Genomic DNA, 15,563 nt, shown 5'->3' with positions numbered 1-15,563 from the left:
ACCTGGGTTTTAATAGAATTCCTTAGCTTCACTTCCCTAAGTGTATTCCTAGGCCTAGCAGTAAGCGATACTGGGGGATGGGCTCTAAAGCCAAGTATTAACGAGTGCATCTCTGTGGGTAGTGGAGGGTTTTAAACTAATTCCCCAACCTTGGAACACCTGTGCCCCATAAAGATGCGTGGAATCTGTTTCCCCACCTCCAGCACACACACGGAGAAGTGCAAAGGTATCCTGATTGTGGGGAGGCTCCTCCAAATGACAGCAGCGCCTGGGTTCTAATAGAATCCCTTAGCTTGTATTCCCTGATGGCATGCCTAGGCTGGAGAGTGGGGGAAAGTGGGGGTTGGGCTCTAAACCAAGTATTAGCGAGAGCCTATCCATGGGATGTGGGTTTTTAACCTACAACCCACAACCATGGAATAAATGTGCCCCCTGAAAGATTCTTTGACTCTTTCCCTACATCCAGCACACACGCGAAGAACTGTTCTGTTATTCTGAGTGTGGGGAGGTTCCTCAAACTGACAGCAGCACCTGGGTTCTATTATTATCCCCTAGCTTTTGTTCCCTGAGTGTTCCTTTAGGCCAGGCCATGAGGGAAAGCTGGGGGTTGAGCTTGGAGGCCAAGTAGCCGTGAGTGCCCTCTGATCCACTGAGGAAGTACTTAGAGGACTTCTCCCTAAACGGAACACCTTTTCCTCCATTCATCTGGGTGGAGTGGGGCTGCACATCTTTCCCACACCTAAGAATGTGTTCTGGAATTCTGAGTGCAGGGAAGTTCCTCCAACTGAGAGCAGCGCCTGGGTTCTAATTGAATCCCTTTGCTTGTCTTCACTGATGGAAAGCCTAGGCGGGAGTGCGGGAGAAAGTGTGGTTTGGGCTCCAAAACCAAGTATTTGCGATGACCTCTCTATGGTTTGGGGAGGTGTTTAAACTACATCCCTAACCTGGGAACACCTGTGCCCCCATAAAGATCCGAGGAGCCTGTTTCCACACCTCCAGCACACACACGAACACTTGCACAGTTATCCTGAGAGTGGGCAGCCTCCTCCAACTGACAGCAGGGCCTTGGTTCTTATAAAATCGCTTAACTTGTCTACCCTGTTTGGTTGCCTGATACGGAGTGCTGGAGAAAGGGTGGGTTGGGCTCTAAATCCAAGTATTAGCGAGTGTTTCTCCGTGGGATTTGGAGTTTATTAACCAAAACCACACAACATGGGAATACCTGTGCTCCTTGAAAAAAGCATGGATCTGTATCCCCACCACCAGAACACACATGAAGAAGTTTTCTGCTATCCTGAGTATGGGCTGGCAATTTCAGGTGACAGAAGCGGCTGGGTTCTAATAGAATCCCTTAGCTTGTAATCCCTGAGTGTTTCCCTCGGCCTGAATCTGAGAGAAACCTGGGGGTTGGTCTTTGAGGCCAAATAGTAGCGAGTGTCCCCGATGGACTGAGGAAGTATTTAGATGAATTCTCCATAAAGGGAAACACCTGAGCACCCATTCATCTGCGTGGAGTGGGGCTTCAAATCTCCCCACCAAACAAGGTTGTGTTCCAGTATCCTGAGGGTGGGGTAGTTCCTCCAACTGACTTCAGCGTCTTGGTTTTAATAGAATCCCTTTGCTTGTCTTCCCTGATGGTTTGCCTAGGTCAGTGTGTGGTTGAAAGTGGGATTTGGGATCTAAAACTAAGTATTAGCGTGTGCCCCTCCATGGGCAGTGGAGATGTTTAAACTACAACCCACAACTTGGGAATTACTGTGACACCTGAAAAATGCGTGTGCTGTTTCCCCACGCCCAGCACACACAGGAAGAAGTGTTCTGGGATTCTGAGTGTGGGGAGGTTCCTCCAACTGACAGCAGCACCTGGGTTTTAATAGAATTCCTTAGCTTGGCTTCCCTAAGTGTTTTCCTAGGCCAAGCAGTAAGCGATGGTGGGGGATGGGCTCTAAAGCCAAGTATTAGCGAGTGCATCTCTGTGGGTAGTGGAGGGTTTTAAACTACTTCCCCAACCTTGGAACACCTGTGCCCCATAAAGATGCGTGGAATCTGTTTCCCCACCTCCAGCACACACACGGAGACGTGCTCAGGTATCCTGATTGTGGGGAGGCTCCTCCAAATGACAACAGCGCCTGGGTTCTAATAGAATCCCTTAACTTGTATTCCCTGATGGCATGCCTAGTCTGGAGAGTGGGGGAAAGTGGGGGTTGGGCTCTAAACCAAGTATTAGCGAGAGCCTATCCATGGGATGTGGGATTTTAACCTACAACCCACAACCATGGAATAAATGTGCCCCCTGAAAGATGCTTTGACTGTTTCCCTACATCCAGCACACACGCGAAGAAGTGTTCTGGTATTCTGAGTGTGGGGAGGTTCCTCAAACTGACAGCAGCACCTGGGTTCTATTAGTATCCCTTAGCATCTGTTCCCTGAGTGTTCCTTTAGGCCAGGCCATGAGGGAAAGCTGGGGGTTGGGCTTGGATTCCAAGTAGCAGTGAGTGCCCCCTGATCCACTGAGGAAGTACTTAGAGGACTTCTCCCTAAACGGAACACCTTTTCCTCCATTCATCTGGGTGGAGTGGGGCTGCACAACTCTCCCACACCTAAGAATGTGTTCTGGAATTCTGAGTGCAGGGAAGTTCCTCCAACTGACAGCAGCGCCTGGGTTCTAATTGAATCCCTTTGCTTGTCTTCCCTGATGGAAAGCCTAGGCGGGAGTGCGGGAGAAAGTGTGGTTTGGGCTCCAAAACCAAGTATTTTCGATGACCTCTCTATGGTTTGGGGAGGTGTTTAAACTTCATCCCTAACCTGGGAACACCTGTGCCCCCATAAACATCCGTGATGTCTCTTTCCACACCTCCAGCACACACACGAACACTTGCACAGTTATCCTGAGAGTGGGCAGCCTCCTCCAACTGAGAGCAGGGCCTTGGTTCTTATAAAGTCGCTTAACTTGTCTACACTGTTTGGTTGCCTGATACGGAGTGCTGGAGAAAGGGTGGGTTGGGCTCTAAATCCAAGTATTAGCGAGTGCTTCTCCATGGGATTTGGAGATTATTAACCAAAACCCCACAACATGGGAATACCTGTGCTCCTTGAAAAAAGCATGGATCTGTATCCCCACCACCAGAACACACATGAAGAAATATTCTGCTATCCTGAGTGTGGGCTGGCAATTTCAGGTGACAGAAGCGGCTGGGTTCTAATAGAATCCCTTAGCTTGTAATCCCTTGTGTTTCCCTTGGACTGACTCTGAGAGAAACCTGGGGGTTGGGCTTTGAGGCCAAATAATAGCGAGTGTCCCAGAAGGACTGAGGATGTATTTAGATGAATTCTCCAAAAAGGGAAACACCTGAGCACCCGTTCATCTGCGTGGAGTGGGGCTTCAAATCTCCCCACCACACAAGGTTGGGTTCCAGTATCCTGAGGGTGGGGTAGTTCCTCCAACTGACATCAGCGTCTTGGTTTTAATAGAATCCCTTTGCTTGTCTTCCCTGATGGTTTTCCTAGGCCAGTGTGTGGTTGAAAGTGGGATTTGGGATCTAAAACTAAGTATTAGCGTGTGCCCCTCCATGGGCAGTGGAGATGTTTAAACTACAACCCACAACTTGGGAATTACTGTGACCCCTGAAAAATGCGTGTGATGTTTCCCCACGCCCAGCACACACAGGAAGAAGTTTTCTGGGGTTCTGAGTGTGGGGAGGTTCCTCCAGCAGACAGCAGCACCTGGGTTTTAATAGAATCACTTGGCTTGACTTCCCTAAGTGTTTTCCTAGGCCTAGCAGTAAGCGATGGTGGGGGATGGGCTCTAAAGCCAAGTGTTAGCGTGTGCATCTCTGTGGGTAGTGGAGGGTTTAAACTACTTCCCCTTCCTAGGAACACCTGTGCCCCTGAAAAATGCGTGTTTTTGTTTCCCCACGTCCAGCAAACACACTAAGTTTACTGGTATCCTGAGTGTGGGGAGGCTCCTGCAACTGATAATAGCAGCTGAGATCTAATTGGATCCATTAGATTGACTTCCCTGAGTATTTTCCTTGGCCAGGTTTTGAGTGATTTTATGGGTTGTGCTCTAAAAACCAAGTATTAGCGAGCTCCTCTCTTTTGGCAGTGGAGGTGGTTAAAGTATATCCCCAAGCTGGGAACACCTGTGCCCCCATACAGATGTGTGGACTCAGTCACCCTTCTCCAGCACACACACGATGTCTGGCTCAGATATTTGAGTGTGGGGAGGTTCCTCCAACTAACAGCAGCGCCTGGGTTCTAATACAATACATTTACTTGCCTTCAATAATGGCATGCCTAGGGCGGTGTGCGGGGGCAAATTGGGGTTTGGGCTGTAAATCCAGGTATTAGCGAGTGCTTCTCCATTGGAAGAGGAAGTTATTCACCAAAATCCCACAACCTGTGAATACCTGTGCCCCTTGCAAGATGTGTAGATCTGTTTCCCCAACTCCAGCACACACACGAAGAACTATTCGGCTATCCTAAGTGTGGGGAGGCTCCTCAAACTGACGGCAGCACCTGGGATCTAATAGAATCTCTTGGATTGACATCCCTGATTTTTTCCTTTGGCCGCGATGTGAGTTAAGGCGGGGTTGGGCACTAAACTAAAGTAATAGCGAGTGCCTCCCTATGAGCAGTGGAAGTGTTTACCTACATCCCCAACCTGGGAACACCTCTGATCCAATAAATAAACGTGGACTTTGTTTCCCCACCTCCAGGACACACATGAAGAACTTTTCTAGTATCCTGAGTGTGGGGAGACTCCTCCAACTGACAGCAGCACCTGGGATCTAATAGAATCACTTGGCTTGACTTCCCTGAGTGTTTCCATAGGCCGGGCTGTGAGCGAAGGTTTGGTTGGACACTAAACCAAAGTAATAGCGAGTGCCTCTCTATGAGCAGTGGAAGTGTTTAACTACATCCCCAACCTGGGAACACCTGTGCCCCAAGAAAGAAGCGTCGAATCTGTTTCCCTCCTCCAGCACACACACGGAATTGGGTTCAGATGTCTTGAGTGTGGGGAGGTTCTTCCCACTAACAGCAGCGCCTGGGTTCTAATACAATACCTTAAATTGTCTTCCATGATGGATTGAAAATGCCGGTGTGCGGGGGAAAGTTGGGATTTGGCTCTAAACCAAGTATTACCGAGAGCCTATCCATGGGATGTGGGTGTTTGACCTACAATCCACAACCATGGAATAACTGTGCCCCCTGAAAAATGCGTGTGCTATGTTTCCCCACCTCCAGCACACACAGGAAGAAGTGTTCTGGGGTTCTGAGTGTGGGGAGGTTCCTCCAACAGACAGCAGCACCTGGCTTTTAATAGAATCCCTAAGCTTGACTTCCCTAAGTGTTTTCCTAGGCCTAGCACTAAGCGATGGTGGGGGATGGGCTCTGAAGCCAAGTATTAGCGAGTGCATCTCTGTGGGCAGTGGAGGGTTTTAAACTACTTCCCTAAACTTGGAAAACCTGTGCCCCCATAAAGATGTGTGAACTCAGTCTCCCTCCTCCAGCACACACACGATATCTGGCTCAGATATTTGAGTGTGGAGAGGTTCCTCCAACTAACAGCAGCGCCTGGGTTCTAATACAATACTTTTACTTGCCTTCAATAATGGCTTGACAAGGGCGGTGTGCGGGGGAAATTGGGGTTTGGGCTGTAAATCCAGGTATTAGCGAGTGCTTCTCCATGGGAAGAGAAAATTATTCACCAAAATCCCACAACCTGGGAATACCTGTGCTCCTTGAAAAATGCGTGGACTCTGTTTCCCTACCTCCAGCACACACATGAAGAATTGTTCTGGTATCCTGAGTGTGGGGAGGCACCTCCCACTGACAGCAGCATCTGGGATCAAATAGGATCCCTTAGGTTATCTTCCCTGAGTGATTTCCAAAGAAGTGATGGGAGCGAAAGTGGGGGTTGGGCTCTAAAGCCAAGTAATAGCGAGTGCCTCTCTATGGGCAGTGGAGGTATTTTAAGAATATTCCCTCCCTGGGAACACCTGTGTCCCATAAATTTGGGTGGACTATGTATCTCCAACAACAATACACCCAAAGAGTTGTTCAGGTATCCTGAGTGTGGGGAGACTCCTCCAACTGACAGCAGCGAATGGGTTCTATTAGAATCCCTTAGCTTGTCTTACCTGATGGCATGCCTAGGCTGGAGTGTGGGGGAAAGTGGGGGTTGGGTTTGATGTCCAAGTAGCAACGAGTGCCCCCGATTTTCTGAGGAAGTACTTAGAGGATTTCACGCTAATGGGGAACACCTGTGCCCCCATTCATCTGTGTGGACTGGGTATCCGCACCTCCCCCACACACAAGGCTGGGATCCGGAATCCTGAGAGTTTGGAAGTTCCTCCAACCGACAGCAACGCCTGCGTTCTAATAGAATAACTCAGCTTGACTTCCCTAAGTTTTTTCCTAGACCTAGTAGTGAGCGATAGTGGGGAATAGGCTCTAAAGCCAAGAATAAGCGACTGCATCTCTTTGGACAGTGGAGGATTTGAAACTTCTTCCCCAACCTTGGAACACCTGTGCCCCCATAAAAATGCGTGGACTCTGATTCCCCACCTCCAGCACACACACGGAGACGTGCTCAGTTATCCTGATTGTGGGGAAGCTCCTCCAAATGACAGCAGCGCCTGGGTTCTAATAGAATCCCTTAGCTTTTATTCCTTGAGTGTGTCCCTATGCCGGGCTGAGAGGGAAATCTGGGAGTTTGGCTTGGAGGCCAAGTAGCAGCAACTGCCCCCCGATGGAATATGGAATTATTTAGAGGATTTCTCCCTAATGTGAAACAAGTGTGACCCCTTTCATCTACTTGGATTGTGGCTCCACATCTCCCCGCCACACAAGGTTTGCTTCCGGAATTCTAAGAGTGGGAAAGTTCCTCCAACTTAGAGCAGTGCCAGTGTTCTAGTAGAATCCTTAAACTTCTCTTCCCTGATGGATTGCATAAGCTGGAGTGCGGTTCAAAGTGGGATTTGGGCTCTAAATCCAAGTATTAGTGAGTGCCTCTCCATGGGAAGTTGAGGTGTTTAACAAACAGCCCCCAACTAGGGAATATCTTTGCCCCATGGAATATGCGTGGACACTGTTTCTCCACCACAGCACACACACGAAGAAGTTTTCTGGAATCCTGAGCATGGGGAGGCTACTCCAATTTACAGCAGCACCTGGGTTCTATTAGAATCCCTTAGCTTGGGTTCCCTGAGTGTTTACATAGGCCAGGCTTTGATCTAATGTGGGGTTTGGTCTCTATAGCTAGGTTTTAGCGAGTGCCTCTCTATGGGCATGGAGGTTTTTAAAACTACATCCCTAACCTTTAAACACCTGCCCCCCATATAAATGCGTGGTCTCCCTTTTTCCACCTCCAGCACACCCACGAATAATAGTTCTGGTATACTGAGTGTGGGTAGGCACCTCCAAATGACAGCAGCAACTGGGAACTTATAATATCTTTTGGCCTGCTTTCCCTGAGTGTTTCCATTGGCCAGGCTGTGAGCGAAGTTGGGTGTTGGGCACTAAAGACTAGTAATAGCGAGTGCCTCTCTATGGGAAGTGGAGGTGTTTAAAATACATCCCCAAACTTGGAACAACTGTGCCCCCCAAGAAATGCGTCGACTCTGTTTCCCCAACTCCAGCACACACACGAAGACGGGTTGAGGTTTCCTGAGTGTGGGGAGGCACCTACAACTGACAGCACGGCCTGGGTTCTAATAAAATCCATTAACTTGTCTTCACTGATGGCTAGCCTAGGCGGGAGTGCGGGGGAATGTGAGGGTTGGGCTCTAAATCCAAGTATTATTGAGTGCCTCTCCACGGGATTTGAAGTGGTTTAACCTACAACCAAATATTTGGGAATACCTGTGCCCCCTGATAGTTGCAAGGACACTGTTTCCCCACCTTCGTCACACACGATGTGGTGTTCTGGTATCCTGAGTGTGGGGAGATTCCTCCAACTGACAGCAGCACCTGGGATCTAATATAATCCCTATGTTTGACATCCTTCAGTGTTTTCCTAGGCCGGGCTCTGAGCCTAGGTGGGGGTTGGGCTCTAAAGCCAAGTATTAGCGTGTGCCACTCTATGTTCAGTGGAGGTGTTTAAACGACATCCAAACCTGGGATCACCTGTGCCCTCATGAAGATGCGTGGACACTCTTTCACCACCTCCAGCACACACAAGATAATGTGTTCAGGTATCCTGAGAGTGGGGAATATCTTCCAAATGACAGCAGTGCCTGGGTTCCAATAAAACCCCTAAGCTTGTATTTCCTGTGTGTTTCCCTACGCCAGAATGCGAGGGAAAGCTGGGGGTTGGGATTGGAGGCCATGTAGCATCGAGTGCCTCCAATGGACTGAGGAAATATTTTGAGGAACTCTCCCTAACGTGGAACACCTGTGCCCCCATTCTTCTGCGTGGGGTTGGTCTCCACACATCCCCCACACTAAAGGCTGGATTCCGGATCCTGAGTGTGGGGAAGATTCTCCAACTGACAACAGCGACTGGGTTCTAATACAATCCCTAAGTTTGCCTTCCCTGATGACTTGTCTATGCCAGAGTGCGGGGGAATGGAGGGTTCAGCCACAACAAACAAGTACAATCGAGTGCCTCTCCACGGGATGTGGAGTTCTTTAAAATGCAATCCACAACCTGTGAATACCTGTGCCCCTTGCAATATGTGTAGATCTGTTTCCCCAACTCCAGCACACACACGAAGAACTCTTTGGCTATCCTAAGTGTGGGGAGGCTCCTCAAACTGATGGCAGCAACTGGGATCTAATAGAATCTCTTGGATTGACATCTCTGATTGCTTCCTTTGGCCGCGATGTGAGTTAAGGTGGGGTTGGGCACTAAACCAAAGTAATAGCGAGTGCCTCTCTATGAGCAGTGGAAGTGCTTACCTACATCCCCAACCTGGGAACACCTGTGATCCAATAAATAAACGTGGACTTTGTTTCCCCACCACCAGAACTCACATGAAGAACTTTTCTGGTCTCATGTGTGTGGGGAGGCTCCTCCAACTGAAAGCAGCACCTGGGATCTAATAGAATCACTTGGCTTGAAATCCCTGAGTGTTTCCATAGGCTGGGCTGTAAGCGAAGGTGTGGTTGGACACTAAACCAAATTAATAGCGAGTGCCTGTCTATGAGCAGTGGAACTGTTTAACTACATCCCCAACCTGGGAACACCTGTGCCCCCAGAAAGATGCGTGGACTCTGTTTCCCTCCTCCAGCACACACACGGCATTGGGTTCAGATGTCTTGAGTGTGGGGAGGTTCTTCCCAATAACAGCAGCGCCTGGGTTCTAATACAATACCTTAACTTGTTTCCATGATGGTTTGAAAAGGCCGGTCTGCGGGGGAAAGTTGGGATTTGGCTCTAAACCAAGTATTAGCGAGAGCCTATCCATGGGATGTGGGTGTTTGACCTACAACACACAACCATGGAATACCTGTGCCCCGTGAAAAATGCGTGTGGTAAGTTTCCCCACCTCCAGCACACACAGGAAGAAGTGTTCTGGGGTTCTGAGTGTGGGGAGGTTCCTCCAACAGAGAGCAGCACCTGGCTTTTAATAGAATCCCTTAGCTTGACTTCCCTAAGTGTATTCCTAGGCCTAGCAGTAAGCGATGGTGGGGGATGGGCTCTAAAACCAAGTATTAGCGAGTGTATCTCTGTGGGCAGTGGAGCGTTTTACACTACTTCCCCAACCTTGGAACACCTGTGCCCAATAAAGATGCGTGGAATCTGTTTCCCCACCTCCAGCACACACACGGAGACGTGCTCAGGTATCCTGATTGTGGGGAGGCTCCTCCAAATGACAGCAGCGCCTGGGTTCTAATAGAATCCCTTAGCTTGCCTTCCCTGACGGCATGACTAGGCTGGAGAGAGTGGGAAAGAGGGGGTTGGGCTCTAAACCAAGTATAAGCGAGAGACTATCCATGGGATGTGGGATTTTATCCCACAACCCACAACCATGGAATAAATGTGCCCCCTGAAAAATGCTTTGACTCTTTCCCTACGTCCAGCACACACACGAAAATGTGTTCTGGTATTCTGAGTGTGGGGAAGTTCCTCAAACTGACAGCAGCACCTGGATTCTATTAGTATCCCTTATCTTCTGTTCCCTGAGTGTTCCATTAGGCCAGGACATGAGGGAAACCTGGGGGTTGGGCTTGGAGGCCACGTAGCAGTGAGTGCCCCCAGATCCATTGAGGAAGTACTTAGAGGACTTCTCCCTAAACGGAACACCTTTTCCTCCATTCATCTGGGTGGAGTGGGGCTGCACATCTCTTTCACACCTAAGAATTTGTTCTGGAATTCTGAGTGCAGGGAAGTTCCTCCAACTGACAGCAGCGCCTGGGTTCTAATTGAATCCCTTTGCTTGTCTTCCCTGATGGAAAGCCTAGGCGGGAGTGCGGGGGAAAGTGTGGTTTGGGCTCCGAAACCAAGTATTTGCGATGACCTCTCTATGGTTTATGGAGGTGTTTAAACTACTTCGCTTACCTGGGAACACCATTGCCCCAATAAAGATCCGTGGAGTCTGTTTCCACACGTCCAGCACACACACGAACACTTGCACAGTTATCCTGAGAGTGGGCAGCCTCCTCCAACTGAGAGCAGGGACTTCGTTCTTATAAAATCGGTTAACTTGTCTACCCTGTTTTGTTGCCTGATACGGAGTGCTGGGGAAAGGGTGGGTTGGGCTATAATTCCAAGTATTAGCCAGTCATTCTTCATGGAATTTGGAGGTTATTAACCCAAAACCCACAAAATGGGAATGCCTGTGCTCCTTGAAAATTGCGTGGACACTGTATCCCCACCTACAGAACACACATGCAGAATTGTCCTTGTATCCTGATTGTGGGCTGGCACTTTCAGGTGACAGAAACAGCTGGGTTCTAATAGAATCCCTTAGCTTGTAATCCCTGAGTGTTTCCCTAGGACTGACTCTAAGAGAAACCTGGGGGTTGGCTTTGAGGTCAAATAGTAGCGAGTGCCCCCCGATGGGCTGAGGAAGTATTTAGATGAATTCTCCATAAAGGGAAACACCTGAGCACCCATTCATCGGCGTGGAGTGGGGCTTCAAACCTCCCCACCATACAAGGTTGGGTTCCATTATCCTGACGGTGGAGTAGTTCCTCCAACTGACATCAGCGTCTTGGTTTTAATATAATCCCTTTGCTTGTCTTCCCTGATGTTTTGCCTAGGCCAGTGTGTGGTTGAAAGTGGGATTTGGGATCTAAAACTAAGTATCAGCATGTGCCTCTCCATGGGTAGTGGAGATGTTTAAACTACAACCCACAACTTGGGAATTACTGTGACCCCTGATAAATGCCTGTTCTTTGTTTCCCCACCTCCAGCACACACACGATGTTTTCTGGTATCCTGAGTGTGGGGAGGCTCCTGCAACTGACAATAGCAGCTGGGATCTAATTGGATCCATTAGATTGACTTCCCTGAGTATTTTCCTTGGCCGGGTTTTGAGCGAAGTTATTGGTTGTGCTGAAAAACCAAGTATGAGCGAGTTCCTACCTTTTGGCAGTGGAGGTGGTTAAAGTATATCCCCAACCTGGGAACACCTGTGCCCCCATATATATGTTTGGACGCAGTTTCCCTCCTCCAGCACACACAAGATAACTGGCTCAGATATTTTGATTGTGGGGAGGTTCCTCCAACTAACAGCAGCGCCTGGGTTCTAATACAATACATTTACTTGTCTTCAATGATGGCTTGCCAAGGGCGGTTTGCGGGGGAAATTGGGGGTTGGGCTGTAAATCCAAGTATAAGCGAGTGCTTCTCCATGGGAAGAGGAAATTATTCACCAAAACCCCACAACTGGGAATACCTGTGCTCCTTGAAAAATTCGTGGACTCTGTTTACCCACCTCCAGCACACACATGAAGAATTGTTCTGGTATCCTGAGTGTGGGGAGGCACCTCCCACTGACAGCAGCATCTGGGATCTAATAGGATCCCTTAGGTTATCTTCCCTGAGTGTTTTCCAAGGACGGGATGGGAGCGAAGGTGGGGGTTGGGCTCTAAAGCCAAGTAATAGCGAGTGCCTCTCTATGGGCAGTGGAGGTGTTTAAAGAACATTCCCTCCCTGGGAACACCTGTGCCCCCTTATAGTTGCGTGGACTATGTATCTGCAACAACAGCACAGACACAAAGACTTGTTCAGGTATCCTGAGTTTGGGGATTCTCCTCCAAATGACAGCAGCGCCTGGGTTCTAATAGAATCCCTTAGTTGGTCTTACCTGATGGCATGCCTAGGCTGGAGAGTGGGGGATAGTGGGGGGTGGGTTTGAAGTCCAAGTAGCAACGAGTGCCCCCCGAATTACTGAGGTAGTACTTAGAGGATTTCACGCTAATGTGGAACACCTGTGCCCCAATCAACTGTGTGGATTGGGTATCCACACCTCCCCCACACACAAGGCTGGGATCCGGGATCCTGAGTGTTTGGAACATCTTCCAACTGACAGCAGTGCCTGCGTTCTAATACAATAACTCAGCTTGACTTCCCTAAGTTTTTTCCTAGACCTAGCAGTGAGCGATGGTGGGGAATGGGCTCCAAAGCCAAGAATAAGCGAGTGCATCTCTGTGTGCAGTGGAGGATTTGAAACATCTTCCCCAACCTTGGAACACCTGTGCCCCCATAAAGATGCGTGGACTATGATTCCCTACTTCCAGCACACACACGGAGACGTGCTCAGGTATCCTGATTGTGGGGAGGCTCCTCCAAATGACAGCAGCGCCTGGGTTCTATAGAATCCCTTAGCTTGTCTTCCTTAATATCATGCCTAGGCTGGAGAGTGGGGGAAAGTGGGGGTTGGGCTCTAAACCAAGTATAAGCGAGAGCCTGTCCATGGGATATGGGTTTTTAACCTACAACACACAACCATGGAATAAATGTGCCCCCTGAAATATGCTTTGACTGTTTCCCTACATCCAGCATACACGCGAAGTAGTGTTCTGGTATTCTGAGTGTGGGGAGGTTCCTCAAAATGACAGCAGCACCTGGGGTCTATTAGTATCCCTTAGCTTCTGTTCAATGAGTGTTCCTTTAGCCCAGGCCATGAAGGAAAGCTGGGGGTTGGGCATGGACTCCACGTAGCATTGAGTGCCCTCTGATCCATTGAGGAAGTACTTAGAGGACTTCTCCCTAAACGGAACACCTTTTCCTCAATTCATCTGGGTGCAGTGGGGCTGCACATCTCTCCCACACCTAAGAATGTGTTCTGGAATTCTGAGTGCAGGGAAGTTCCTCCAACTGACAGCAGCGCCTGGGTTCTAATTGAATCCCTTTGCTTGTCTTCCCTAATGGAAAGCCTATTCTGGATTGCGGGGGACAGTGTGGTTTGGGCTCCGAACCCAAGTATTTGCGATGACCTCCCTATGGTTTGTGGAGGTGTTTAAACTACATCCCTAACCTGGGAACACCTGTGCCCCCATAAAGATCCGTGGAGTCTGTTTCCACACCTCCAGCACACACACGAACACTTGCACAGTTATCCTGAGAGTGGGCAGCCTCCTCCAACTGAGAGCAGGGCCTTGGTTCTTAAAAAATCTCTTAACTTGTCTACACAGTTTGTTTGCCTGATACGGAGTGCTGGAGAAAGGATGGGTTGGGCTCTATATCTAAGTATTAGCGAGTGCTTCTCCATGGGATTTGGAGGTTATTAACCAAAACCCCACAACATGGGAATACCTGTGCTCCTTGAAAAAAGCGTGGACACTGTATCCCCACCACCAGAACACACATGAAGAAGTTTTCTGCTATTCTGAGTGTGGGATGGCAATTTCAGGTGGCAGAAGCGGCTGGGTTCTAATAGAATCCCTTAGCTTGTAATCCCTGAGTGTTTCCCTAGGACTGACTCTGAGAGAAACCTGGGGGTTGGTCTTGGAAGCCAAATACTAGCGAGTGTCCCCGATGGACTGAGGAAGAATTTAGATGAATTCTCCATAAAGGGAAACACCTGATCACCCATTCATCTGCGTGGAGTGGGGCTTCAAATCTCCCCACCTCACAAGGTTGAGTTCCAGTATCCTGACGGTGGGGTATTTACTCCAACTGACTTCAGCGACTTGGTTTAAATAGAATCCCTTTGCTTGTCTTCCCTGATGGTTTGCCTAGGCCAGTGTGTGGTTGAAAGTGGGATTTGGGATCTAAAACTAAGTATTAGCGTGTGCCTCTCCATGGGTAGTGGAGATGTTTAAACTACAACCCACAACTTGGGAATTACTGTGACCCCTGAAAAATGCGTGTGCTGTTTCCCCACGTCCAGCACACACATGAAGAAGTGTTCTGGGGTTCTGAGTGTGGGGAGGTTCCTCCAACAGACAGCAGCACCTGGCTTTTAATAGAATCCCTTAGCTTAACTTCCCTAAGTGTTTTCCTTGGCCTAGCAGTAAGCGATGGTGTGGGATGGGCTCTAAAGCCAAGTATTAGCGAGTGCATCTCTGTGGGTAGTGGAGGGTTTTAAACTACTTCCCCAACCTTGGAATACCTCTGCCCCATAAAGATGCGTGGAATCTGTTTCCCCACCTCCAGCACACACACGGAGACGTGCTCAGGTATCCTGATTGTGAGGAGGCTCCTCCAAATAACAGCAGCGCCTGGGTTCTTAAAGAATCCCTTAGCTTGTCTTCCCTGATGGCCTGCCTAGGCTGGAGTGTGGGGGAAAGTGGGGTTTGGGCTCTAAACCAAGTATTAGCGAGAGTCTATCCATGGGATGTGGGTTTTTAACCTACAACCCACAACCATGGAATAAATGTGCCCCCTGAATGATGCTTTGTCTGTTACCCTACATCCAGCACACACGCGAAGATGTGTTCTGGTATTCTGAGTGTGGGGAGGTTCCTCAAACTGACAGCAGCACCTGGGTTCTATTAGTATCCCTTAGCTTCTGTTCCCTGAGTGTTCCTTTAAGCCAGGCCATGAGGGAAAGCTGGGGGTTGGGCTTGGAGTCCACGTAGCAGTGAGTGCCCTCTGATCCATTGAGGAAGTTCTTAGAGGACTTCTCCCTAAACGGAACACCTTTTCCTCCATTCATCTGGGTGCAGTGGGGCTGCACATCTCTCCCACACCTAAGAATGTGTTCTGGAATTCTGAGTACAGGGAAGTTCCTCCAACTGACAGCAGCGCCTGGGTTCTAATTGAATCCCTTTTCTTGTCTTCCCTGATGGAAAGCCTAGTCGGGAGCGCGGGGGACAGTGTGGTTTGGGCTCCGAAACCAAGTTTTTCCGATGACCTCTCTATGGTTTGTTGAGGTGTTTAAACTACATCCATTACCTGGGAACACCTGTGCCCCCATAAAGATCTGTGGAGTCTGTTTCCACACCTCCAGCACACACATGAACACTTGCACAGTTATCCTGAGAGTGGGCAGCCTCCTCCAACTGAGAGCAGGGACTTGTTTCTTATAAAATCTCTTAACTTGTCTACAATGTTTGGTTGCCTGATACGGAGTGCTGGAGAAAGATGGGTTGGGCTCTATATCTAAGTATTAGCGAGTGCTTCTCCATGGGATTTGGAGTTTATTAACCAAAACCCCACAACA

The sequence above is a fragment of the Vicugna pacos genome, unplaced genomic scaffold (assembly GCF_048564905.1).
Source record: "Vicugna pacos unplaced genomic scaffold, VicPac4 scaffold_20, whole genome shotgun sequence".
Lineage (NCBI taxonomy): Eukaryota > Metazoa > Chordata > Mammalia > Artiodactyla > Camelidae > Vicugna > Vicugna pacos.
This window is presented reverse-complemented; position numbering follows the sequence as displayed.